The 25,957-nt window shown below is 45.5% G+C and overlaps 1 protein-coding gene across 3 annotated transcripts in view; it reads right to left on the bottom strand.

Moving 5' to 3' along the window:
* The window catches only part of PAK5 (p21 (RAC1) activated kinase 5), a 179,069-nt gene extending 153,569 nt beyond the window's left edge, over positions 1-25,500 (bottom strand). For all 3 annotated transcript variants that reach the window (XM_084622726.1, XM_084622727.1, XM_084622729.1), the window contains exon 1: positions 25,149-25,500. The gene's annotated coding sequence lies outside the window, so the exon portion shown is untranslated. The remainder of the gene's footprint in view (positions 1-25,148) is intronic.
* Between the last annotated feature and the right edge of the window lie 457 nt (positions 25,501-25,957).

Here is a 25,957-nt window from a genome sequence, read left to right as displayed (position 1 = left end):
TGCTACCTATGAAGTATCTTCCCATATCCCCTAAGTATTTCTGAACATCAGCTGGAGAATTTAGAATGTGGCACTCGGGAGGGGTAATGTGACTAAATAAATGCCATCCTTGAATGGCTTTTGTTCAAAGAACCATCTCAACTACCAAAATTAAATAAATATGTCATCTTAGTTTGGTCTCAGTTATCAGTTTCCATTGCCAAAAATAAGCCAGCTAGAAAATGACAGAATGCAAAGGGAAAGCTGCATGAGCAGTGTACCTCTTCATTATTTTTACTACGGACTCCAATACATATTTTCAATACTCACGGCATGGTGTTTACAGCACTGGGTGGATAATATACAGAGTAGATGGGATTGCAGAATTCTGTGCACAGGTGCACTACAAGGCAATTTTATTCATTACTCATTTTGCTTCTATCTGCAGGTAGGCAATGCAGCCCCAGTATGACCTTTCTGTACTGCAAATACAGTAGCATTATTCATAAAGTCCTATGTGCTTTTGTGCCAGTTACACTGGCTATTTACGCTCAATTGCTACAGTAATCAACTTGACAATTTTTCACCAGCCAATTTTGATGAACTTCATTATCATGCATCTATTCTCCCACTGTCTCATCTTCCCAGAATGCTGTGTTTTCTGTCATTTCTTTCCCTACTTAGGATCTCATGATACACAATAATGCCATAATTATGCTCCTTTTTAGAGGATTATTGCATTAGATATTTAGAGAATGGCCTGTTCTACAGTACATCTTATCAGGGAAGGTGAAGTTATTCTTGTTACACTGAAGAGTCCCTTTAGAGCAATCATAGTTAATCCTACTTCAAAGCCCATGACAATAAGCTATGGGGAGGAGACAGAGGGCAGAAGAGATCAGAAATATAGTTTCTTTCCCCTCAGGCATGGTCTGGCAGGCACCTTCAGACCTTGGGACCTTACTGGGATTCAGCTGACTGGCTGTTTCTTTTTCTTCATTGTGTCCTATATTACATCAAGGCCTATGATGAGGAAGGGTTTGCTGACATGGGGTAGCACTGGGGAGAGCAGGGTTTTAATGGCAAGGGAGGTGCGGGGGTTGGGAAGAGGAGAGTGAGTTTAAACAAAAGAAACCAAGGAAGAATAGATGCTTACTTAGAAAAATAAAAACACAAAAGGTTAAACTGCAGGGAGAGGGTAAAGCTCATAGAATCTGAAACAGCTGGGAATGTTTCAAGAAAACCAAGACGTGGGCAAACTGCTTCTCATTTTAAAATGGAAAAATAAGCAAGCACTCCCCTTGCAGTGAACATTTCCTCTAAATCTTTTTTCTTTCCAAAACAAAGTTGCATCCCACCCCCTTCCTCTACCAGTTGGTTAGTCCTGATTCTGCAAGCACACACATGCTTAATTGTTCGAAGGGGAGTAATCCCACTGAGTTCCATGGCACTCCTTAGATGTCTAAAGTTAAAAACATACAGAAGCGTTGGCAGAATTGGAGCCTTAGAATGGAAGTTTTTTGGGGAGGGTAGGAATCTTGTGCTCATAATAAATGATTGTAAACCAAGTACACTGTTGGTGCTAGCACATGACCGACAATATTGTTATGGCCTGGGCATAACCACAACCCTTCATTTAAGATAGTTGTTAGAAACAGCTAAGCTCCTTCATGGCACCAGGTAGCTGAAACAAGAGCAGCCTCCACCTCAAACACAGGCACATGTCACCACCCAAACCAAAGGCACCTGCAAGGCATATGTGGGAGGAAGGGTTTCACTGGCTATTGTTTTGTGAATGTTCGTGTGAATGAACATTCACAAAACAAAGAGAAGCAAGGATAGAAAAGCCACAAAACAAGGGATAGAAAAGCCAAGGACAGTCAGAGCTAGCACTGGGAACCTGACTCAGAGAAAAGACTAGAGAGCTTTTGGGCAGAGTGTCGTCTGGAAAGGGACATGGAACTGTTGGCAAAGATATTCTCTCCTGTTGTTTGATTTCCTTCTGTGGAAAGATGCCTTTGTACAGTGCTTGTATAATTTACAGGATCGTATCAAAGAAAAACTTGACTCAATCATCAATTTCTCCTCTTAATGGAAACAACCCACAACACCATGAATTTGGCTAACTGGTTGGGTTCAAAAGGAGACAATATTAATATTCTTAGACTAGGTTCAATTCCTGCCTTTATAAATGCATTGAATGAATTACTATATTGCAGATTTCATCATTTATGCATGGGGCCTCACAGAAGTGTCAAAAAAGTTAGGTTTCAGAGTGGTAGCCATGTTAGTCTGTATCAGCAAAAAGAACGAGGAGTCCTTGTGGCACCCTAGAGACTAACAAATTTATTTGAGCATAAGCTTTTGTGGGCTAAAACCCACTTCATCAGATGCAGGCAGTGGAAAGTAGGAAGATATATATATACACACACAAAGAGAACATGAAAAAATGGGTGTTGCAATACACACTATAATGAGAGTGATCAATTTAGGTGAGCTATTATCAGCAGGAGAAAAAAACCTTTTGTAGTAATAATCAGGATGGCCCATTTCCAACAGTGGGGGGCGGGGGGAAATAAGCATGGGGAAATAGTTTTACTTTGTGTAATGACCCATCCACACCCAATCTTTATTCAAGCCTAATTTAACGGTGTGCAGTTTGCAAATTAATTCCAATTCAGCAGTCTCTCATTGGAGTCTGTTTTTGAAGTTTTTTTGTTGAAGAATTGCGACTTTTAGGTCTGTAATCAAGTGACCATGAAGACTGAAGTGATCTCCGACTAGTTTTTGAATGCTATAATTCTTGACGTCTGATTTGTGTCCATTTATTCTTTTATGTAGAGACTGTCCGGTTTGGCCAATGTACATGGCAGAGGGGCATTGCTGGCACATAATGGCATATATCACATTGGTAGATGTGCAAGTGAATGAGCCTCTGATAGTGTGGCTGATGTGATTAGGTCCTATGATAGGGTCTGCTGAATAGATACGTGGACATAGTTGGCAACGGGCTTTGTTGCAAGGATAGGTTCCTGGGTTAGTGTTTTTGCTGTGTGGTGTTGGTTGCTGGTGAGTATTTGCTTCAGGTTGGGGGGGTGTCTGTAAGCAAGGACTGACCTGTCTCCCAAGATCTGTGAGAGTGAGGGATCGTCCTTCAGGATAGGTTGTAGATCCTTGATGATGCGCTGGAGAGGTTTTAGTTGGGGGCTGAAGGTGATGGCTAGTGGCGTTCTGTTACTTTCTTTGTTGGGCCTGTCCTGTAGTAGGTGACTTCTGGGTACTCTTCTGGCTCTGTCAATCTGTTCTTCACTTCAGCAGGTGGGTATTGTAGTTGTAAGAACGCTTGATAGAGATCTTGTAGGTGTTTGTCTGTCTGAGGGTTGGAGCAAATGCGGTTGTATCGTAGAGCTTGGCTGAAGACAATGGATCGTGTGGTGTGGTCTGGATGAAAGCTGGAGGCACGTAGGTCAGTAGGTTTCCGGTATAGGGTGGTGTTTATGTGACCATCGCTTATTAGCACTGTAGTGTCCAGGAAGTGGATCTCTTGTGTGGACTGGTCCTGGCTGAGATTGGTGGTGGGATGGAGAGCTGAGGAAGCGTTGTTCTAAGTCAGCCATAAAAATGTTGGCATACTGTGGGGCCATGCGGGTACCCATAGCAGTGCCGCTGACTTGAAGGTATACATTGTACCTAAATGTGAAATAGTTGTGGGTAAGGACAAAGTCACAAAGTTCAGCCACCAGGTTTGCCGTGACATTATTGGGGATACTGTTCCTGATGTCTTGTAGTCCATCTTTGTGTGGAATGTTGGTGTAGAGGGCTTCTGCATCCATAGTGGCCAGGATGGTGTTTTCTGGAAGATCACCAATGGACTGTAGTTTCCTCAGGAAGTCACTGGTGTCTCAAAGATAGCTAGGAGTGCTGGTAGCATAGGGTCTGAGAAGGGAGTCTACATAGCCAGACAATCCTGCTGTCAGGGTGCGAATGCCTGAGATGATGGGGTGTCCAAGATTTCCAGGTTTATAGATCTTGGGTAGCAGACAGAATACCCCTGGTCGGAGTTCTAGGCAGTGGTGAGCTGGAGCCAGTTCGCACCGGTTCGCTAGAACCAGTTGTTAAATTTAGAAGCTCTTTTAGAACCAGTTGTTCCGCGAGGGACAACCAGTTCTAAAAGGGCTTCTAAATTTAACCAGCCAAAAGTGGCGCCTTAGGCGCCTACTCCACAGGTGCTCCAGGGCTGGAGCACCCAAGGGGAAAATTTGGTGGGTGCAGAGCACCCACCAGCAGCTCCCCACCCCCGGCCCCAGCTCACCTCACCTCCGCCTCCTTCCCTGAATGCACTGCCCCGCTCTGCTTCTCCCCCACCCCGGCTTCCCGTGAATCAGCTGTTCATGCGGGAAGCTGGGGCAGGCTGAGAAGCAGGCTGCGGCTTCCCTCTCAGGCCCAGGAAGGCAGAGCGGAGGTGAGCTGGGGCGGGGAGGGGGGGGCACGAGGAGGGCCGCCCATGCCTCAGCAGGTAACCCGGGGGGGAGGGTGCACGCGGGGAACCGCTCCCCGCCCCAGCTCACCTCCACCACCCTCAGCCTGAGCGGGAAGCCGCGGCCTGCTTCTCTGCCCTCCCTGGCTTCCCGCCGAACAGCTGATTCACGGGAAGCTGGGGAGGGGGGTGTGGAGAAGCAGAGCGGGGCGGTGCGTTCAGGGGAGGAGGCGGAGGCAGAGCGGAGGTGAGCTGGGGCCGGGCGCAGTGAGCTGCCGGTGGGTGCTCTGCACCCACCAATTTTTCCCCGTGGGTGCTCCAGCCCTGGAGCACCCAGGGAGTCAGCGCCTAAGGCGCCACTTTTGATGTGATCAGTTGGGAGGACCGGCCGCTCCCCCTGCTCCCCCCTAGCTACGCTCCCCCGCCCCTAGGAGCCAGCGGGAGCTGCCCCAGGTAAGCACCGCCGGGACTCCCCACCTTGCTCCCCGGCAGGTGCCTCTGGCTCTTAGGGGTAGGGTAGGCACCCACTACGGTGGCCCACGAGACCCTCCTGCCCGGTTCTGGGGGCAGTCAGGGGACAGGGGTGGGGGATAGATAGGGCAGGGGTCCTGGGGGAGGGCGTCAAGGAACACGGGGGGATTGGATGGGGCAGGAGTCCCGGGGGGCGGGGGTGGGCAACGACCCCCTCATGGGGAGAGGAGGGAACCCATTGTTAAGAAAGATTTTGGCAGCTCATCACTGGTTCTAGGGGTGTGTCTGCGCAGATTTGTTCTTGTGCTTTTTCAGGGAGTTTCTTGAGCAGATGGTGTGTTTCTTTTGGTAACTCTCAGTGGGATCAGAGGGTAATGGCTTGTAGAAAGTGGTGTTGGAGAGCTGCCGAGCAGCCTCTTGTTCATATTCCGACCTATTCATGATGCCCGTGGAACCTCACGTTTGCCCCTTTGTCAACATGCATAACAATACAAACTTTAATGAAGTGGTCGCATTCTAGTTTTTCCTACAGAATCCCTGCCTCATTTAGGCATGCCTCATGAGGCCTCTTCTCAATATTTATTCATTATGTTCCTGCTCCTCTGGACTCCTGCTTCATTCATTACACACCATCCAACCTGCGCACTGAAGGAGACAAGGGTCTTGCTGGAGTAAAAATAGTGACTGATCAGGTAATCAGAGAGACACATGCATTCAGGCAAGGGGACTGAATTAAGGATGCAAAGGCTTCCTTAACTTTGTCATTTTCTGTCCTAAAGAGTGCCTTGCTTTGCAGCCTTATAGTTTTTTTACAGTTTTGAACAGAGTTCTGTATGTAAAGATATATTTTTTTTCTTTATTTGTGCAGTCTCTCTCTCCGTCTCACACACGCACCAGAAATCTCTTCATCTGCTGTGTGTTGTCCAATTAACCCCAGTAGGAATACAGAAGGCATTTATCAAATCCCTGCCCAGCACACAGCCTCTATCCCTTAAAATGCAGCACATGTACAGAGTCCTGATGCCTTATCATGCTATAAGTGGTTTCTTTTCTCGCCCATTCACAGAACACGTGCTTCCAAAGCTGGCTTTTGTTAGCACAGATTCCATCAAAATGCCTTTCGGAGTACATATTGTACTGCTAGGAAAGCCATAATGGCAGATACATAACATTCTTAAAGACAAGACAAATCACCTCAATCTTTAACTTTTCTCTTTCCTTAGCTTTTAGAGCTCTGTGAAATACCCAAATTTTACTTGCCACAAACTTTCGATTTTTAGCCTTAAAAAGGCAAAACCTTGACCAGGATTCAGCAAGGTATTAAGCACATGCCTCAGGCAGAGCACACAATTAGGCCCATTGACTGAAATGGGACGACTTGTGTGCCTAATGTTAGGCAAGTGCTCAAATACCTTGTTGAATCCGTGCCCTCTTTGCTCCCTGGACTGAGATGTGGGTCCATACACACATTGGCAGCGCTTGCTTCAATACTCTATCATACCACGTAGCTCTTATATAGCACTTTTTGTCAGTAGCTCTCAAAACGCTTTACAAGGGGAAGTCAGTTTCATGATCCCCATTTTACAGATGGGGAAACTGAGGCACAGAGCAGGGTAGCAACTTGCCCAAGATTACCCAGCCGACCAGTGGCAGAGCTGGGAACAAAACCCAGGTCTCCTGAGATCCACACCATGGCTCTATCCATTAGACCATTACCACCTAGCCTTCAAGCGAACGTACATTTGTGGGTGTGGCTATAGCTCATCTGAAATTGTTTATAGCTGACATGGACTTTAGTGTGGTTCTTCTGGATTTACACTGGTGTAATGGAGATCAGAATCTGGCTCTTCATTTCTGTTCTACACTTATAGTTTTGTGTGTTCCCGAATGATTTTTGTTTCCTTCTGCTGTTTTCTCTGGCTCTACACCATACAATATTGAGCACTATATTCCTGCTGTGCCCTCAACAGTCTATTACAGAGGACTAGAATAATTTCCTCCAGCCCTGAAGAACTCTGTTTATGCATTATTCAGTTTTGTTTGCTTTCTTTTTATTATTACTTCTCTTCATTCAGCCAAGTGTTTTAGTGTTTTAGCCACAGTAGCACCACATCATTCTGAAAATGTGTTCGGCAGCATATGGCTATCCCATTTGGGGTATATTCTACTCTGGGTGGGATTCAGAAGGGAGACGTGGCCACCTGAGTCCTACCTCCCAGGAGACTGTGGTAACCACTGTGCTATGAGGCATTTTTGAGGGGAAGGGGTTGTTCTCAATCTCTCCTGGTGAAGCTGTTCCACTGTGTATAAATAAAGAGCCATTGGAACAAGGGGACTGGAATCCGGGTCTCCCACAGCCCAGGAGTATGCCCTAACCACTGGACTCTAGAGACCTTCTCACTCTGTCACTGGCCTAATGAATATTTGATTATTTATACACGGTGGAACAGCTGTACCAGGAAAGCCTTGCTCCAGAATACCCCACAGCCCAATGTTTAAGGACACTTTCCTGGAAGGTGGAAGACCCACATTCAAATCCCTGCTCCACACCCTGCAGAGCAGAGAATTGAACTCAGGTCTCCCACCTGCTAGGTGACTAGTCTAACCACTGCGCTAACCAGGCAGTTCAGGGAAGCACCCCACCACAATTGTTTTTCTTGAGAAAGGACAAATCTGACTTAAACACAACTCCAGGAGATGGTTCATGGCTGGTACCTAACTCCCTTTGTTGGGCGGGGTTTCGGCCACACCCCTCTCCTCAGCAATTCCTATTGGCTAGCTTAGGTAGGTCCCCATCCAGCATGCTTGCCTTTGTGAATCCCATTCTTAGGTGTCTAACTCTCCCCATTCAGATCTCTGGATGGGCCAGTTTTAAAGATGGCTGTGAATGAAAGAATAGGGTGAGGAAAAGGAAGAGAATATTCACAGAATCATAGATTTAAGTCCAGAAGAGACTACTGTGATCATTTAGTCTATCCTCCTGCATCACCTAGACCACAGAATTCATCCAGTAATCCCTGCATCCAACCCAAAATGTTTGGTTGAATTAGAGCACATATGTTAGAAAAAACAAAATCATTCTGGATTCAAAGACACCAAGAGATGCACAATCCACCATGTCCCTAGATAAACTGTTCCAACGGTTATTTACCCTCGCTTATAAATGTGCACTTTATGTCCAGTCCGAATCTGTCTAGCTTCAAATTTGAGCCACTAGATCTTGTTCTGCCTCTTTATACTAGATTGCAGCCCTCTACTATGAAAACTATTGTCTCCATGTGGGCACTTACAGACCGTCAAGTCACCTCTTAACTTTCTCTTTGGTAAGTTAAATAGACTGAGCTTATTAAGTCTTTCACTACAATGCAGTTCAAGACTCTCCCGGGAACCAGAGTGGGGAAAGGAGCAGAACCCCCAGCCCCACCCACTGCCCTTCCATGGAGCTGCGTCTCCTTCATCTGTACAACAGCAGCTCCCCTTCCCCCACCCCCCGCTCTGCCCTGTGAGGACAGGGCTGGGAGCAGTACAGCCACCGGAGGAGCTGCCAGCGTCCTGCTCCTGTCCCCGCTGCCCCTCCCAGCAGGGAAAGGAGCAGAACGCCAGCTGCATGGGGCCGCCGGCTCCTCCTGTGTCTTTCCGGTACGCTGTACCGGCTATAAATATCTTGCAGGTATGGCATACCGTACCATACCGCCCTACTTGCACTGCTGGTCACCAAATGAAATTAATAGGCAGCTGGTTTAAAACAAACAAAAGGAAGTATTTCGTCACACAATACACAATCAACCTGTGGAACTCTTTTGCCAGAGGATGTTGTGAAGGCCAAGACTGTAACTGGGTTCGAAAAAGAACTAGATAAATTCATGGGATGGGCACAGATGCTAAAACATGCTCTGAGGTGTCCCTAGCCTCTGTTTGCCAGAAGCAGGGAATGGGTGACAGGGGATGGATCACTTGCTGATTACCTGTTCTGCTCATTCCCTCTGGGGCACCTGGCACTGGCCACTGTCGGAAGACAGAATATTGGGCTAGATTGACCAGTGGTCTGACCCAGTATGGCCATTCTTATGTTCTTACGGAAGGTGCTCAGACACCACAGTGATGAGCATGGTATAAAGAACCTGAAGAGAAGAGAAGAGAAGAGAAGAGAAGAGAAGAGAAGAGAAGAGAAGAGAAGAGAGTGATGCCTGCAATATTGTATGACGGATTGGCCCCCCTTCTGGAGTACCAGCTGATGTACTGGGGTACCAGTGAGCCCGCCTGTTCCTCCAGCCTGGGCTCCCTCACTCTGTCCTGCTAAGCCAGGCCCTCAAGCCTCCTCTGTCACACACCCGGGTAGGGCCACACCCAGCTGCAGAAAGACACAGCTGCTGAAATCAATATTGCATGGGAAGGCTTTCAGCTAAGGAATTGCCCAGCATTCAAGTGCACTCCCCCTCTGGAGAGTAAACCCAAAATTGTATTGTTTTGTGCTGCACAGAGAACTGTACAGCATAAACTAATTGAAATTCACCCTCTCCCTCAACGTGGAGAGAGATATGCACAGCTTCCCCTCCTCTCCCTTCCCCTCCCCACCCAGTTATGAATTACACAAACTGGGTTTAAAACAAAATAAGTTTATTAAGTACAAGAGTAGATTTTAAGTGATTATAAGGGATAGCCAAAATATCAAAGCAGATTACCTTAGTAAAACAAAACCTGCAAACTGAGATTAACACACTAGATAGGTAGGATATAAATTAGCAAATTCTCACCCTGAGTGATAAACTGGCTGGCAGACTCTTAAGGCTAGAGTTGCCTTGGCTTTCCCAGGTTTTCATACACAGGCTAAAGATCCTTCTAGCCTGGGACCATCACTTCCCATTTCCCACAGTTCAGTCCTTGCCCCTCAGGTGTTTCCAGGTGTGTGGTTGCAGGAAGAGTGAGGTCCCCCACTGATGTCATTGTCCCCCTTTTATATCTTCTTCCCACTTGCTGGGAAGCTCCTTTGATGTGACCTGGGTTAAACAGTTCCCATGGTGTAGTGCTATCTCGGAGAGGTTTCTATTGTACACATTTGTACATCAAACACTTAAACATGTGCTTAACTTTATGCACATGCTTGACTCCCATTGAAATCAATAGAATTTAAGCTCATAATTAATTGCTTTCCTAAACCGGGACCTTATTTGCTAATTCACAAACTGTACAGAACCTCTCCTGTTATAAATGCACATCAGCGAGGTTCCACTCCATGGACATTTCCCTGATAGTATCAGTTATTCCATTTGATCGCTTTATAGTATTATTCAGTACTGGAGCTTGCAGTTTACTTAGTTATACAAGAGGGACCGGCTGGCTGGGCATTATCAGTGAGGGCTCCAGGTCTCTGGAACTGGCTCTCCCTTGCTCTGAAACAGCACAAATTATCTGATCTTCTGGGCATAATGTATTTGTGTTCTGAGAGTAGTGGGTGGCGGGGCAGCGGGAATTAATGAGACTGTCTTGCAGCTTTGATTTACTGGCAGGCTGAGCTAATTCATTATTTTAATATGATTTTTTCTGGCTGCTGGGTACCTATCATTTGCCCCTGTAATTCTAATTAATTGATATGGCACCCAGCGCTTTTTGCCTGGACATTTTTTATTGGTGTTATGTAAATTAAATAAATATTGTAGGGGCATATTCTGTCTGGCCCTTACACACCCCTGGCTTCACAATTCCCTGGCCACTGTGGGACTGGGGTGGGAATCAGGCAACACACCACATCATAGTGTGTAAGGGCACTACCCTGAGCATGTGCCCAGCATGCCAGAGAGCTCGGGGAGGCAGAACGTCTCCGTGGAGAACCCTGCCATGAGTACACAACGCTAGTGTTCTACTGGCTGCCCATTTGCCTTCTGGGTGGAGTTTAAAGTGTTGCTTTTAAGCTACAAAGAGCTAAATGGGCTGGATCCATCCTACCAGGGAGCTCATCCGTCCTCCATGCCAGCCTGCTGCAGAAATGCTCAAGCTGGAGCTTCCTTAGAGTATGTCTACATAGCAACCAGACACCCATGGCTGGTCCATGCCAGCCGACTCAGGCTTGTGGGCTGTTTCATTGCTGTGTAGACATCTGGGCTCAGGCTAGAGCCCGAGCTCTAGGACCCTGCAAGGTGGGAGGGTCTTTTATGGTTGTTTAAATTCAAAATACCGTAGAATCTCAATTTTATGAACTCCCATCTTATAACCGACCAGAGGCACCAGAACCAGGGGACCACTTTTAAAAGGGGGAGAACCATGCCCACCCACTTTTTAACATGGGTGTTATTTGGGGGGCAGGGGGCTGTGTTGTCCCCTGCAAACTGCAAGCCGTGGGCAGGCAGGAACAGTGCCAGCAGAGGAGCTGATCAGCTCCCCCGCCAGGAAGCGCAGCCCCTGCCTATGGTGCCAATCTCTTACCGGTGGAGAGCTGAGCCATCCCTTACCATGGGGCTCCACCCCTGCTCCTTCTCTCCCCCCCCCAAAGCCCCACCCCCTGGACAAGCCAGAATCTGGAGTTGGGTCATGGTAAGAGCTGTGCAGGGAGCCTGAGACACTGTGGGGAGCCCTGGACCCTCCACCTGCCTTGGCTGGCACACCCCGGGGGGTGGGGATACGGGCTGGGGGCTTCTCTCAGGAAACCCAGCCCCCTTGCCCAGGCTGCTCTCAGGCACTCCAGCTTCTGGCCTGACCAGGGGGTTGGGCCTCAGGGGAAAAGAATAAGCCTGGAGTGGGGCCATGGAGAGGGACAGGGCCATGGGGGGAAGAGGAGGAGCAGGGGTGGGGCTAAGGAGGGGGTGGAGCCTCAAGGAGAAGAGGAGGAGCAAAGGCAGGACCACGGGGGGCGGGGGTGGCCTCATGGCTCTCCACTTCTACCACGGTTCTGGTGCTGAACAATTTTTTCCCTCGGGATGGGGGAGGATCACAAAATAAAAGTGATGCTGATGAAGATCAAGTCGATATCTCCTCACGTCCCAAAAGTGGTTTGCACTGGTTTGAAGGGCAAGAAAGCAATTCAGTGCACCACATCGCAACTTATGTACCAGATTTATGTCATTTCAAAATGTCCAGTTTTATCAACTTTTTGATTTTTAGGAACTCTTCAATCCCCAATTAGTTCATAAAATAGGGATTCTCCTGTAACAAGTAAAATACATAGCATACCTTGCTGAGGACCACGGAAAGTCAGCTACCCATTGTTGACAACTCTTGTGATTTTAATCATAAGTCTTCAGATACTTGATGCTTTACCTAAAACCTCAATTGATCAGATGAGAATCTCTGCTTTGCTTTTTTTAAAAAAAGGATTCTTGGCCACAAAGGTGCAGAGAAAAGCTTGGCAAGTGACCCAAGTGCACTATAAAGGTTCAACAGCTTGAAGGCACATAAAAAGGCCCGAAATTTTTTTTTTTTAAAATCTCATGGCTTTTAAGCCAGTCTCATGATACTTTGGGACCAGCCTCCCAATTTTTGAAAGTTTGGGGTTGGTAAGACTAGCTACTGTCATTAACATAAGCCCTTAAATTTTTAAATGTTGTGGGTGAAATCCTGACCCCATTAAATTCATTAGCAAAACTTCCATTCACTTCAGTGGAACCAGGATTTTACCTAGTAGCTGTTTTTTCAAGCTGTAAAGCAATGTGTTTGGAAGCAGGACCAGGATCTCTGTCCATCGCATATTGAGTAACTGCCACCACCTACATTATCACGAACCAAATGCCTGCCCATTGTTGTCCCACTATCCCAACCCCAAACTCCTTATACGCTTTCCCTTCCATTCATGCTCCTGGATTTTAATCCAAGAATTCTGATTACAATTTCATTACAAAGAAGATAAAAGAAAACATACACCACCCACTCCACTGGAAAGAGTGAGCCATGGTAACGGATGTAGAAACGTCTTGTATTCTTAGAAGACATTTCAAATGTGACTCCCAACCAAGAATTCACGTGTTAAAGTAATAATGAGGAAGTTAACATATATTGCTAGTTATAGGAAGAACAACTGCAGTTAGGCGCATTGCTGAGTGGCTGGGAAGAGAATTGAGAAGATGTTGCAGAAAAGACATTTCAAAGCTAGTCTTGGTTTAAAGTTCTGTTCTTCCAGAATATGAAATTAACCAATTGTACTTTATCAGAGGTTTACAAAAACTACTGAAATGATCATATATAATAAGAATGGATGAAAGAGTGAACTATTAAAGGCAAATTTTGAGTAGATAGGTTCACTGAATGAGCTGACTGCATAACAATTAAAGAAGGGAACTGCATCTATGATACAATGCATTATCCAATCTTTGTTTTGAATGGCAATTTGACAGTATAACATATAAAAATACTTCTCTCTAAGAAAGCTTTAGTTGGCAGGTATCACCAATTTTTCCACTAAATAACAATTCCATATGTGCAAACTACTTTCAGTTTAATTTCAAGCTAAATCAGAGTAGCAGAATATTTTCCTTTCTTATATATAATTGGAAGCTAAAGCAAAAGTATAATAGCAATAAAAGAGGGATAAAAGACGTACACCAATAAAAGAGGGATGTCAAATAATGATGCAAACAGAAGGTAAGAGAAGTGTATGCTGGGATACAAAAATACTACTGGCAAAATCTGGAAGTCCTTACTCAGTCAAACCTCAAGTTTTGTCTTGAATAAAGACTTCAGGATGTGGTCCAAAAAATTTATACTGCAAAAAACTATGGAGCAAATTCCTCCAGGTGCTGTGAAACAGACATAAGGTTCCCTCAAACATAAAAGTGTTATTCATGTTCCCCCACATCCCAGTTAAATGTCCGTTGCACAATCTATTCCTAAAGGGCTAAGGGACAGATCCAATACTCTTGGAAATCAATGCAAAAACTCCTATTGACTTTAATGAACATTGGATAAGGGCTTAAATTCTAAAGTTCTCACTCAGGCAAAACTCTTATCAAAGTTGCTAGGAAATCTATCTGTGCGGTGGCTAAGGGACGCAGGATATGTCCTTAGGATGGGATGAATTTGTATGGGAGCTGTACACAGAGGATCTTGTTGGATCAGGAAGTGTCCATGTGTAAACAAATGGGCCAGGTCCCTTGAGCCATAGGCCTTGTCCCATCATGCTTCCCTTTGATGGTACCTGTTGCGGAGGGCCTGTATAGCAATTTCTGCAGTTTCCAGGGGAAGTCAGAGATATCAGGGCCATCCTCTGCTATGTGACCCAATATCACAACAGACGTGTGTGCAGTTACACAGGTGTGGGTGTACAAACCTTCTCAGCCAGGTTTTGGACCATAAATCTGTATGGTACCATGCAAACGTGACAACCGCCATCCTGGCTGACACGCTGAGTATTGAATGGGTGACCTCCAGAGCCAAATGCTTAAGCTGTAGCTGAGGGCTGCAACAACTGCTATCCCCTGCAATGTGGCACAGAGAGACCTGAAACAGGCTCTCCAGTGGGTTACACAAAGACAAACTCCCTATGGGGTTAATTAGCCTCTGCTAATGCAGGGAGGCTCAGACTGCCCAGAAGGGATTCACCCCCAGGAAGGCAGGAGTAGTTTGCCCTGCTCCCTTCCCTCAAGGGCTCTGCTTGGGCAAGGAAGCTTTAAGCTTCAGCCTATGCTACAGTACAGCCCAACCAGTGGAATCTGTCCAGGGGAAGCCCTAGAATAGCAAATGTTCAGCCACCCGGTCCATACCTTCACCTCAGCCAGTGCTGCCCTGTGGACACTCCCAGTGAAAGAGAACTTGTGAACATCTCCAGGTTAACTGTATGCCACCAGGAACCCTGGGGTTTACCATAGCAGAAGCCAGGCCAACTCAGGACTGGACCCATCCCTATAAATGTCTGCTGCATATAGCCCAGAAAAGATCTCCATTTGAATTAGCGAGTGCCAACAAAATACAAAATGATGAAGCCTGTTCCAGCTAGAGGAAAGAGAGCCAACTGATGCATTACCCCCGGCCCACTGATTTCTTCAGCAGCAGCAGCAGTCTTAACCTGAGAAAGGGCTTCTGCCTGCCACTTACAGTGCCAGAGGTAGACTGCTGTGATGGCTAAAGCTAGACTGGGCCAAGGAGTGGACTGTGATTGAAAGGGTGAACCTAAAATAAAAGTGTCTGGCCTCAACCCAACTTGACTCTGAGCTGAGCCTTTTCCCGCAGCACTTGGCACTCCCTCCCGCCCCCAAAAAGGGTGTTGGTCTCTCAAGTGATCGTAAGTTATTTCTCAGCTGGTAATGCTCTGCATAAACATTTAAATTATTTATATTGTGTAGAAGTCTAAGGAGCATTTTGTAAACACTAGAAAAGCCCTGCTTATTTTCAATGTGAATTCTGACAGCTGTAATAATTGATCCTCAAAGAGAATAGGACAAGGAAAGCACAGACACAGAATGGATAACTCACATACCCAGTCTCTTATAACAAGAGATTTATTTCTTCTATATCTCTAAGGTAATGCATAAAAACCAGGAAAACAAACTTTTTCAAAGCCAAAGCTTCCTGCCCCTGAAAATCAGCTCTCTCTCTCTCTTTCTCCCTGTCTATCTAATGGGACCATGAATCTTCTGCCCTAGGAACGCTACTCACATTTCCACGTGAATGTAGCTTTTCCCGGATTTTGTCTTACCTTTGGAGATTTATCCGAAATAGATCCCTCATAGCACCCATGTGTTTTGTGTGTGCTTTCCCTGTCCTGCCATTTTGAGTGTCTACTGCAGCCCCCTGCTTTGACTTCAGCACCATTGTGTATTTGCAATTTGGGTCTCAGAGTTGTGCAGTATAAGGGCCCGATCCTTCTAGCCTTCCCCAGGGAAAATCTCCCATTGACATAAAGTCGGATTTGGCCTTTCTTGGGCCTTCCTTTGGGACAGGCATGATAACAGAACAGTAGACAACCGAACAAAGTATTTTTGAAGTTGGTTTTCTTTTCTGCTTATTTTCAATCCCTAATTTAGCCTCCTAAAAATTACAGAGTAAGAACTTGCTTCAGTTATGCCCATTAGCTCACACTTTGACCATGATAAGTAATATCACTCCGTGGCAACCACAGAAGGCTATTAAATGGCAACCAACATCCCACCCCCCCCAAACACATCATTATAGGCCATATATTTTATGTGCTGGGAAGCCATAATACAATACCAGGGAGAGCACTGTCACTTCAGTGTGCTACATTTCAAGCTACTATGTGACATATGGGAATATCAATGCACATAAACCCCCATGATCAGAAAAGGGCATTTAGCCGGGCATTCCCTGACATTCAGAGGGGAATATGTATTAATGTATCTGACACCTACTTTAGGCCCCCTCAGTATGTAAGTGACATCAGTGTACGTCTCCCTTAGACTCGCGCGCTTACAGACTGCAATGTACTCCTTATATGTTGCTCCTGGATCAGGTCTTTGAGCATCTCTCTCTTGCACATAACTAAGTAGCTGAGTTCACAGAATAGTAAACAGATGTTTGGTTTTTTTTCCAAATTAAATGTTTTGGTAGCAAATAGAGTAAAAGGAAATAACTTGGTTCACATAAGTTACTTTTTGTTTTGAAGTCAACCTCGCGCTGAGCTTTAGTAGTAATGGCACATCCCCTTCCCAACAGGAGCAGAAGCTCCTGCTCCGTAACTACTGGCATACTCCTCAGGTGGCTTAGCCTCTGCTTTGAAATAACTATACTCCATGGGACCACTTTCTGAAAGTCCAAGTACACTATATCCACTGGCTCACCTGTGTCCACATATTTGTAGGCCCCCCGCAAAGAATTCTAATAGATTGGTGAGGCATAAAAGCTGTGTTGACTCTTCTGCAACCCAGAGTGTTCATCTATGTATCTGATAATTCTGTTCTTTACCAATTTGCCCGGTACCAAAGTTCGGCTTGCCGGCCAGTAATTGCCAGGACTGCCTATAGAGCCTTTTTTAAAAATTGGTGTCACATTAGCTACCCTGTAGTCATCTGGTACAGAGGGCGATTTAAGCGGTAGGTTACATACCACAGTTCACAGTTCTGCAATTTCATATTTGAGTTCCTTCAGAACATTGGGCGGATACCATCTGGTCCGGATGACTTATTACTGCTTAATTTATCAATTTGTTCCAAAATCTCCTCTACTGGCACCTCAGTCTGGAACAGTTGCTCAGATTTATCGCCTAAATAGAATGGCTCAAGGTGTGGGAATCTCCCTCACACCCTCTGCTTTGAAGACTGATGCAAAGAATTCATATAGCTTCTCTGCAATGGTCTTATCTTCACTGAGTGTTACTTTAGCACCTAGATCATCCATTGGCCCCTCTGATTGTTTGGTAGGCATTCTGCTTCTGATGTATTTAATAAAAATGCTGTTCGTTTTTGTATCTTTTATGTCTTCAAATTCTTTTTTGGCCTGCCTACTTATACTTTTACAATTGACTTGCCAGAGTTTATGCTCCTTTCTATTTTTCTCAGTAGGAGTTGGCTTCCTATTTTTAAAGGATGTCTTTTTGTTTCTACTTGCATCTTTTACACTTTTTTTTTTTTTTTAGTTTATGTAGCATTTTTGGCCCTCTGATTGTTTTGGGGTTTTTTTTTATTTGGAGGTATTATGGTGTTTCAAAAAGTTTCCAGGCAGCTTGCAGGCATTTCACTCTTTTGACTGGTCCTTTTAATTTCAATTTAACTAGCTTCCTAAATGTTGTGTAGTTCCCCTTTTTGAAGTTAAATGCTACTGTGGTGGGTTTCTTTGGGATATTCCCCCATACAGGGATGTTACATTTAATTACATTATGGTGCGTATTACCAAGCAGTTCAGCTATATTCACCTCTTGGATCAGATGCTGTGCACCACTTAGACTAAATCAAAAATAGCCTGTCCTCTGGTGGGCTCCAGGTGTAGCTGCTCCAAGAAGCAATCTTTAATGATGTCTAGAATTTTATATCTGCATCCAGTCCTGATGTGACATGTTCCCAGTCAGTAATGGGATGGTTGAAATTCCCCAGTTTTATTGTTTTTTTTTTGTTTTTGTTTTTGTATCCTAACATCTCTGAGCATTTCACAATCATGGTCACCATCCTGGTCAGGTAATCAGTAGTATATCCATGCTGCTATAGTCTTATTATTCAAGAATGGAATTTCTACCCCTGAGCCTAGAGAATCTATGCTACAGTTTGATTCATTTAAGATTTTTACTGTATTTGACTCTATGCTTTCTTTCACGTACAGTGCCATTCCCCCACCAGCACGACCTTCTCTGTCATTCCTGTAGATTTTGTATCCTGGTACTACCATGCCCCATATGATCATTTCTAAAGACACTTTGCAAGCAGTGTGCAATTTAATATTTTACAGACAAGGAAACTGCAGTGCAGGAAGGTGAAGTAACATGTCCACAATCACAGAGGAAGTGAGTGGGAGAGTCAGGAATAGAATCACATATCTCCTAGCTCCCAGTGATGTGCTCTAGCCACTGGTCCAAACAGCTTAACATGCAAGTGTAGTCATACCCTCTATTGCTTTCAGTAGGAAGTATGAGAACATTTTTAACAATAGTAAGGGTGATGGGGAGGCACAGCTCAGCCCAACAACAGCAAAAAGATTCCCCTGGGGGAATCCGAGACGAGAAATGGAAAAGGTTGTATTTTAGTATTTGTATTAACAAGGACCTAAGTGGGGACATGTCTGCCTCAAAGAGAAAGTCCCTGCATATGGAGCTCGGAAGGTTGGACTAGAGGTCAGGAAGGTTCACTGCCCATTCACGCCCTGGCAGCAGTCATGTGGTTGCCTGCGATTTAGCTGGCTGCAGCAGATCAGTTATGATCTTAGATGCCTGGAATACAGCTGTACAGCATGGTCATGGACACTTGGAGCTACAGACCTCCACTGTCTAAGCGTTTTGTTGTTACTAAGTGTGGACTGCATCTCTTATATCTGGTTCTTTTTACCTTCAGGGCCTTTGACATACTACATCATATGTTACAGTGAACTGATAATGTTATCTTGTATATTTCTTTTAAGTGCACGAATAAATAGATTTGAACAGAGAAAAGGTTGGAAAATGCGGAAGCCTGTTTTAAATGGAACGGCTACTTTATTCTAGATATTTGGGATCACAGGCATAATCACTTTGATCTGCAAGTTGCTACATGCTCTAAATATCAAAGGGAGTTGAAGGTGCTTGGTACCTCCCAGGATTGGCCCCTTAAAATACTAATAGACTGGGTCAAGTGAAAGAGCTATATGCAGTCTATAGTGAATTTGCAATGGTGTGGGATGCTATATATTTTATATCACTGAAAGTTTGAGATGTATGATTTATTCTCATCAGACATGAGATGAGACATAGGATGTGGCAATAAAACCTTTACAGACCCAAACAAGTAGCAATAAAATCTTTACAGAACCCATCACAAGCATACCTTTTTATGCCTTTTTTTATCCTCTCTCTTGTCTACCTCTGATTCCTCCCTTCCTCCTTTGAAGTACATGAGTTACTATGGAAACAATGAGCTCTTCAAAATGGATGGAGTTAAGTGATACCCAAAACTGCAGCATAAGTCAAATTATGTGATAACTGGGCATTCATACTGTGGTTTCTGAAATATAGGTGTTTACATGGTACCTTTCCTTGATCACAACTGTCTGTGTATAAAGATTTACTATTCCCTCTCTATGTACTTGTTCTCTCGCCTTACAACCGCCTCTAGCAGAGAACAATACATCTTTAAAAAAAAATTTTGAGCTCTATTTCTGGCATCTGGGATTATTTGTTTTAAACTATTTTCAGAATTGGCATCTTTATCCACCAGGATCATAACCTCCACCTCCATGCTATCCTGTTATGCCCTGATGCAGGTAGAAGGGGCTGTGCTAGCTGATCTAGATCAGGAATGAGAGGGTAGGGAAAGCAGCACACAGTAAATAGGGCACTAGCATGGGAGTCAGGAGACATTTCACCTTTCTTTCTCCTCCCAACCTATGCTTGCCTTGACTATTCTCACTTCAGTGGAACTGCTCATGTCCTTAAAGTTAACCACGCCAAAGCCGTAGATTATAAACTCTTTGGGGGCAGGCACTCTCTCTAACTTTAGTATCTGTACAGTGTTTACCACCCTGAGGCCCTGATCTCAGTTGAGGGCTCTAGGTCCTAATGCAATATAAAGAATAATCAGGCCAGAATGGCTGCAGCAAGGAGGATCCAGATTAGGGTTAGGAAAGACTCTCTAACCCTAAGGATCGGTAAGCACTAGCAGTGGAGGTTGTAGAGTCCCCATCATTGGAGGCTTTTAAGAACCGGCTGGACAAACACCTATCAGGGAGGGTCTAGGTATACTCAATCCTGTCTCAGTACAAGGAGATGGACTAGATCAAAGGTTTTCAACCTTTTTCTTTCTGAGGCCCCCCAAATGTGCTATAAAAACTCCACGGCCCACCTGTGCCACAATAACTGGTTTTCGGCATATAAAAGCCAGGGCCGGCGTTAAGGGGTAGCGAGCAGGGCAATTGCTCAGGATCCCATGCTACGGGGGCACTGTGAAGCTAAATTGCTCAGGGCCCCTGACTTCAGCCCCATGTAGTGGGACTTCAGCTTTCTGCCTGGGCCCCAACAAGTCTAACACTGGTCCTGCTTAGCAGACCCCCTGAAACCTGCTCACAGCCCCCCAGAGGGTCCTGGACCTCTGGTTGAGAATCCCTGGACTAGATAACCACTCGAGGTCCCTTCCAGGCTTAGATAGCTATGTTTCCATGATTTTATGTTCTCCTAGTTAATTAACAGTCTTCCAATTATTTCAACAGCAATCAAATCAGGTACTATTGCAAAGACATTCTGTGGATTCATGTATAGCACCAGGTTGGATCCTGAAAGTGTGGATTGTGTGTCTTGGTGATTTCTATACTAGTTCCTCTCTTAGAAGTGTACGTTTATTTATACCCAACACACTCAGTTTACTCATTAAACCAAAAATGCATAGAAAACGTGTGCCAGCATACTTGTTTGTGTCCCTCAATGGTCTGACATTTTGTTTAAAAAAAATTAAAAATCAAAAGCACAAAGACCCAACTAAAACGCGCGACAGCATCACTTTATGGATTTTAATAAGCACATGCCAAACTCTTGCCAAATAGTTGGGATTCTCTATTGTAAAAGCTTCAAATGAATGATAATAGACTCCATCAGAGTCAACTTGAGTTTCAAGTGTATGTGTGTGAGAGCAAGCGAGAGAAAGCAAAAGGGGAAAAAGGGAATCAGAGCTTTTAAAATGGGACCAAGCTTCACTGAAATTGAATATTGCCGGTAAAGTGTCTATGTCCATGTCTTTTCACAGGCAAAACTTCAGTAATTTGGAGTTCCTCTGAATAAAGGACCACTGGATCAGGGCTGAACTCATTTAAAACTGATGCTAAAAAGAATACATGACAGCAGCAGTGTGAGTCCTGTGATGGATGAATAATGCATTTTTTCTGAAGTCTCAAAATAATAGTTGCAGAATAATATGCTTTGCAAGAAACTTGCTCAATATGTATTTCCATGCTGATTTTCATTAGGGTTAGCCACTGGTATCCTGATGTTTCAGCCAAACATAAATATTCATCAAGTCATGGATCTTCACAGTGGAGACAGTGGCCAGTGCTCCTGAAACTAAAACAAAACAAAACACACCTAGGAAGCCCACTGCAAATTTGAAAGCCAGAACAAAGCCCATTGCAGGAACAACAATGCAGAAGTTAAGAACCATTTAAGGAACAAAAAAATAACATTACTGTAGCCTTCTGCAAAGAGGAAGGACAGTCCAGTGGTTAGGGAACTAGGAGACCCACGTTCAATCCCCTGCTCTGCCACAGACTTCCTGTGTGAGCTTGGACAAGTCACTTAGCTTCTTTGTGCCTCATCTGTGAAATGGGGATAATACCTCACCGAGGGGTTGTGAAGAAATAAATACAATAAAGACTGGGAGCTGCACCAAAGCTCTGGCAATATGGGTCACACAAGTATCTTAACTAGAGGGGAGTCACAACAGGAGCAATGAGCTGAGCATGGAACTGGGGGAAGAAGCTCTGCAGCACACCCTGCCTTCCCTAGGACTCGTCTTCTGGAGCCCACCACAGCTGGGGCTCTGCACGGGTTGCAGGGTGACTTCAGGAAAATATGAAGCTTTTCACAGGTGGTGGACATCCAAGCACATACACCTGGATACTTGTCCACCTTTCCCTCTGGTGCAGCATGGCCAATCAGTAGAAACACACAAGCCAGGTTACCATGGGGTGGGGGACAAGGCAGCTGTGTGCAGGGCTAGTACCTCCACGGGCATGGCAAGATGCAAGTGGACCCCAGGAAATCCACTCCTTTAGGGCTCTAAATCCCCTATCACTACTAGAGGCAACCCAGCAACAGGGAGTTTTTGAGTTTCCTAACCTCAATGTAGGGATTTCCTATGCTATGAAACATCTGTCACTGATACCAAAATGCATCGAGCTGTTAACCTCACCCACAGCCAGCTCCACCAACAAGGATATGCAGATAGTCAAGGATGGCACAGTGATGTTTCCCTTGTCCTGGGCAGTTACTGACAAAAGTTTCACACTACAGTAATGGCTGTGGAAAAAGCTAGAGTTTGGCACAGTGGCTCCCTAATTGGGTATGTCTACACTACAGCTGGGAATGAGCTATTTTTAGCATACGTGCTCAAGCCCAACTAGCATGAGTAGGTCTTGCCAGGCTGGAAGGCTCATTCCCACCTGCAGCGTCCCGGGAGGGCCTATTAATGGGCCATGGACATCTGTCTGCTCACACAGTGCTAGTTCTCCTCCTTATTTCCAGCTGCTAAATCACATTAAAAAGAAACTAAAATTAAGGGTGGGATTTTCACAAGTGTTCAGTGTTGGCCTAACTCTGGGCCCATTCAAGTCAACGGGAGTTTTATCATGGACATCAGTGGGAGAAAAGTTAGGCCAACTCTGAGTGCTTTGGAAAATGCCATCCCAAATACTTTCTATATATTAATTTTCCATGTAAGCACATGGATGATATATGACCATGACTGGGAAGAAGGGTGGTCTGTGTATTTGTGAATAGAAGAGGAGGTGGTTCATGAGAAAAATCTCACAATTCATGTGTGGTCCACCCTATGAACAAGTTTGAGAACCTTCAAATTACCATACATGTCATTGCATGATACTTTTGCTTTTGATTCTCATGCTCAAAACTAATGAGACAAAAAAGGATACCTAAAATACATGAAGACAATTTCCAAACCCATATTTGTCTGCACAGCAAGACAAAAGCGGAGTATCTGCAAGTATATTGACCCAGATTTTCAAGTGACTCAAGATTTTGGGTGCCTCACTTTTTCAGGTGACACCTTAAAGGGGCCTGATGTTCAGAGAGTTCTGAGCCATCTTCCCCTAAATATCAAGTTTGGCTCCCAAAAGATGAGGCACCCCAAAATCAACAGCCACTTGAGAAAATCTTGCCCATGATTCAAACCAAACAAACAATTTGCACAGAACTATTACTTTAAAAATTACTCCCTCAAAGATTTGTCAAAATAGCCCCTGATACTCTTGTCAACATTCCTCAACATATTTTAAATTATTCTGTTTCTGCACATTTCAATATTTTCTACCATTTCTAACATGTTTAATTCAGGACTTTCCTAAGAACCCTTTCTCACTCCCAGGTTCCCTCTCCATATGCCTCAAATGCAGGCACACAAATCAAACCCTCCTTCTACCTTTTAAAGCTCATGGTTATGAAGTGCTTGATATGATTTCTTTCCCCAGTACTTTCTTCATCAAGCAACATTGTCAAATGTCTCATATACTTCTCTAATGCCACCACAAGGTCAGTGGCCTTGTAGAAATGGTTTGGGTTTCTTCCCCCGCATGGGATAAATTATTCAAAGGAACTGTGGATATTTTTAAAACACTCTATATAAAACTCTCCCCACCACACTGAGTGACATGCATGTATGACGTGAAGAAATACAGCACAAGTGGCAAACATTAAAAAGTCATCTCCTTTCATAAAAGCAATTAAACAAAAATAAATTACGTGAGAGGGCTTGATTTGATTTTAAAGCCAGTGTTATCAAAGAGGCTTGGCATTATCTTCTATTGATTTTATTGGCAGTTTGCCCAGCTTTCCTGTCTCTGCACTGTCTCTCTCTCAAAGTGTTAGTCTTAGACTGGGCTGTTATACAGTATTTAATACTTCCAGTTAAAATGTATTTCTTTACGACACACTTTGACAAAGCTTACCATGGGGTTGCTTCTTTTTAAGCAGCCAGACCTTTTAATACCTCAGGATTCATGCTTCAACTTTTTATTGAAAGCATGTCTAGATAACACTTTATAGAATATTTTATCTTCTATCCATCTATGATGTTAATGTCATTGGCCAATGCAAAGCAGTGTTGCTGTTGTGTTTGCAGCTACATACACCAGCTTTCAAAGAACATATATGCATGTTCACTAGTTAAGTGACCATATCCTAATTATTCCATTGTTTTAGATGGTTAGCTGTAGACACTATTAAAAAAAAAACCCACCCTCCCCCCACACAAAGTAAACCTCAAAAGCAAAAGTTGTTTTGAATACACAAGTAAGTTTTCCCATCAGACTGAGAGACAGGACATGGTTTCACCAGAGTTGGGAACAGAAAGCATTCCAGTCCCCCCCCCCCCGCAACCAGTGCCTAAAATGACAGGGTCACCGAGCTTTTTGCAGTAAGAAAACGAACAAACAAAAAATCCTGTGTATTTTAAATGTCATTGTGTGTATATATATATGTAGCCCATGAGACTGCTGCAGCATCATGGTTACTATTGATACCCCCGCTTCTCACTTGCGTCCCCAGACGTCCAGTATTGACAGGACAGAGCTGCCTACAGGAGTATTGCAAGGAGTCGTGTCCATTTGTGCATGTCACCCCCCCCCCCGCCCCAGCCGAGGCTGCATTCTGTAGAACACCGAGGGCGAGGGCTCGGGCACGGGGAGGGGGGGGGCCCCCTTTCCTAATCTGTCAGGCAAAAGCACGATTCTGTAAAGCCCCGAGGGCCAAACCGCGGCACCCCCCTCCGCCCCCCAAAGGCCGCTCTCGCTGCAGGGAGCGGTCTCGAGCCCTACCTGCCCATCTAGGCGTCGATTCTTCCGAGCCCCCCCCCCCCCGGGTTCATCTCCCGGGAAACCCGGGCTGACGCCCCGCGAGCCAGCCTGCGGCGCGGCTCCGGCCGCCCCGTCCCCGCCTCGCGCCTACCTAGTGGCCGGCTGTCAGGCGAGCCCGGGCTGCACGCGTCGCCTCCCGCGCCCGCCGCTCCCTCGCCCCGAGCGCCATGTTCCGGCGAGCCCGGGCTCGCGGCGTGTGTCCCTGGCAGGCGGCTGCTGGGGGCGTGGGGGGGGGAGCCGGCACCGGGCTGCTGCTGCCGCTGCTGCTACATCCGGGCTGTGACTGGCGGAGCTCGAGCTCGCCTCGCCCTGGTCGAAGCGGAGACGTCCAGCTGCCTAGAGGGTGCGGCGCTGGGGAAGGGGGAAGAAAGAGCCGGAGCCTGGGGATGGTGATACCCCAGGTGCATCCTCCGCAGAGACCAGATCTAGCGACTTCTCCTGCGCCGGAACAACCCAGCCCCCTGCATCGGATCCCATGCGACAGCTCTGCACAATCCCACAGCTACAGCCAGCCAAAATCTGCCTCCCCCCTGCAAACCGCGCTGAGTAAATACAGCATACCTTGAAACTGCTCCCGCCACGGCGCAGCAACTCCTGCGGCAGCAAGCCTCCTGGTGCCACTAAACCCCAGAACCAGCACCCCGGATCCAGCCACTTCCTGGCTCCAGGTCCCCAAATTCAACAGAGTAAACAGGGAATTGAGCCCCCGCTGCTGCACCTTAGAAAATCTGCCCCCCCAGTGTGTGATATCCCTGCAAAAACAGCTGTGGCCTCTGGATCCTCCCAAATTTTGGTCACAAACCCAGAAACTGCACCATCAAGATATTATTTATACTGCAATTGGGTTAGGAGCCCCAGTCACGACTAAGCCTGTTAGGCTAAGCACTGTACAAACAGAAC

The sequence above is a fragment of the Lepidochelys olivacea genome, assembly GCF_965140295.1.
Source record: "Lepidochelys olivacea isolate rLepOli2 genome assembly, chromosome: 3".
In the NCBI taxonomy this organism is placed as follows: Eukaryota; Metazoa; Chordata; order Testudines; family Cheloniidae; genus Lepidochelys; species Lepidochelys olivacea.
Note: the sequence above shows the minus strand (reverse complement) of the source record. Positions and strands in the feature narration are given on the sequence as shown.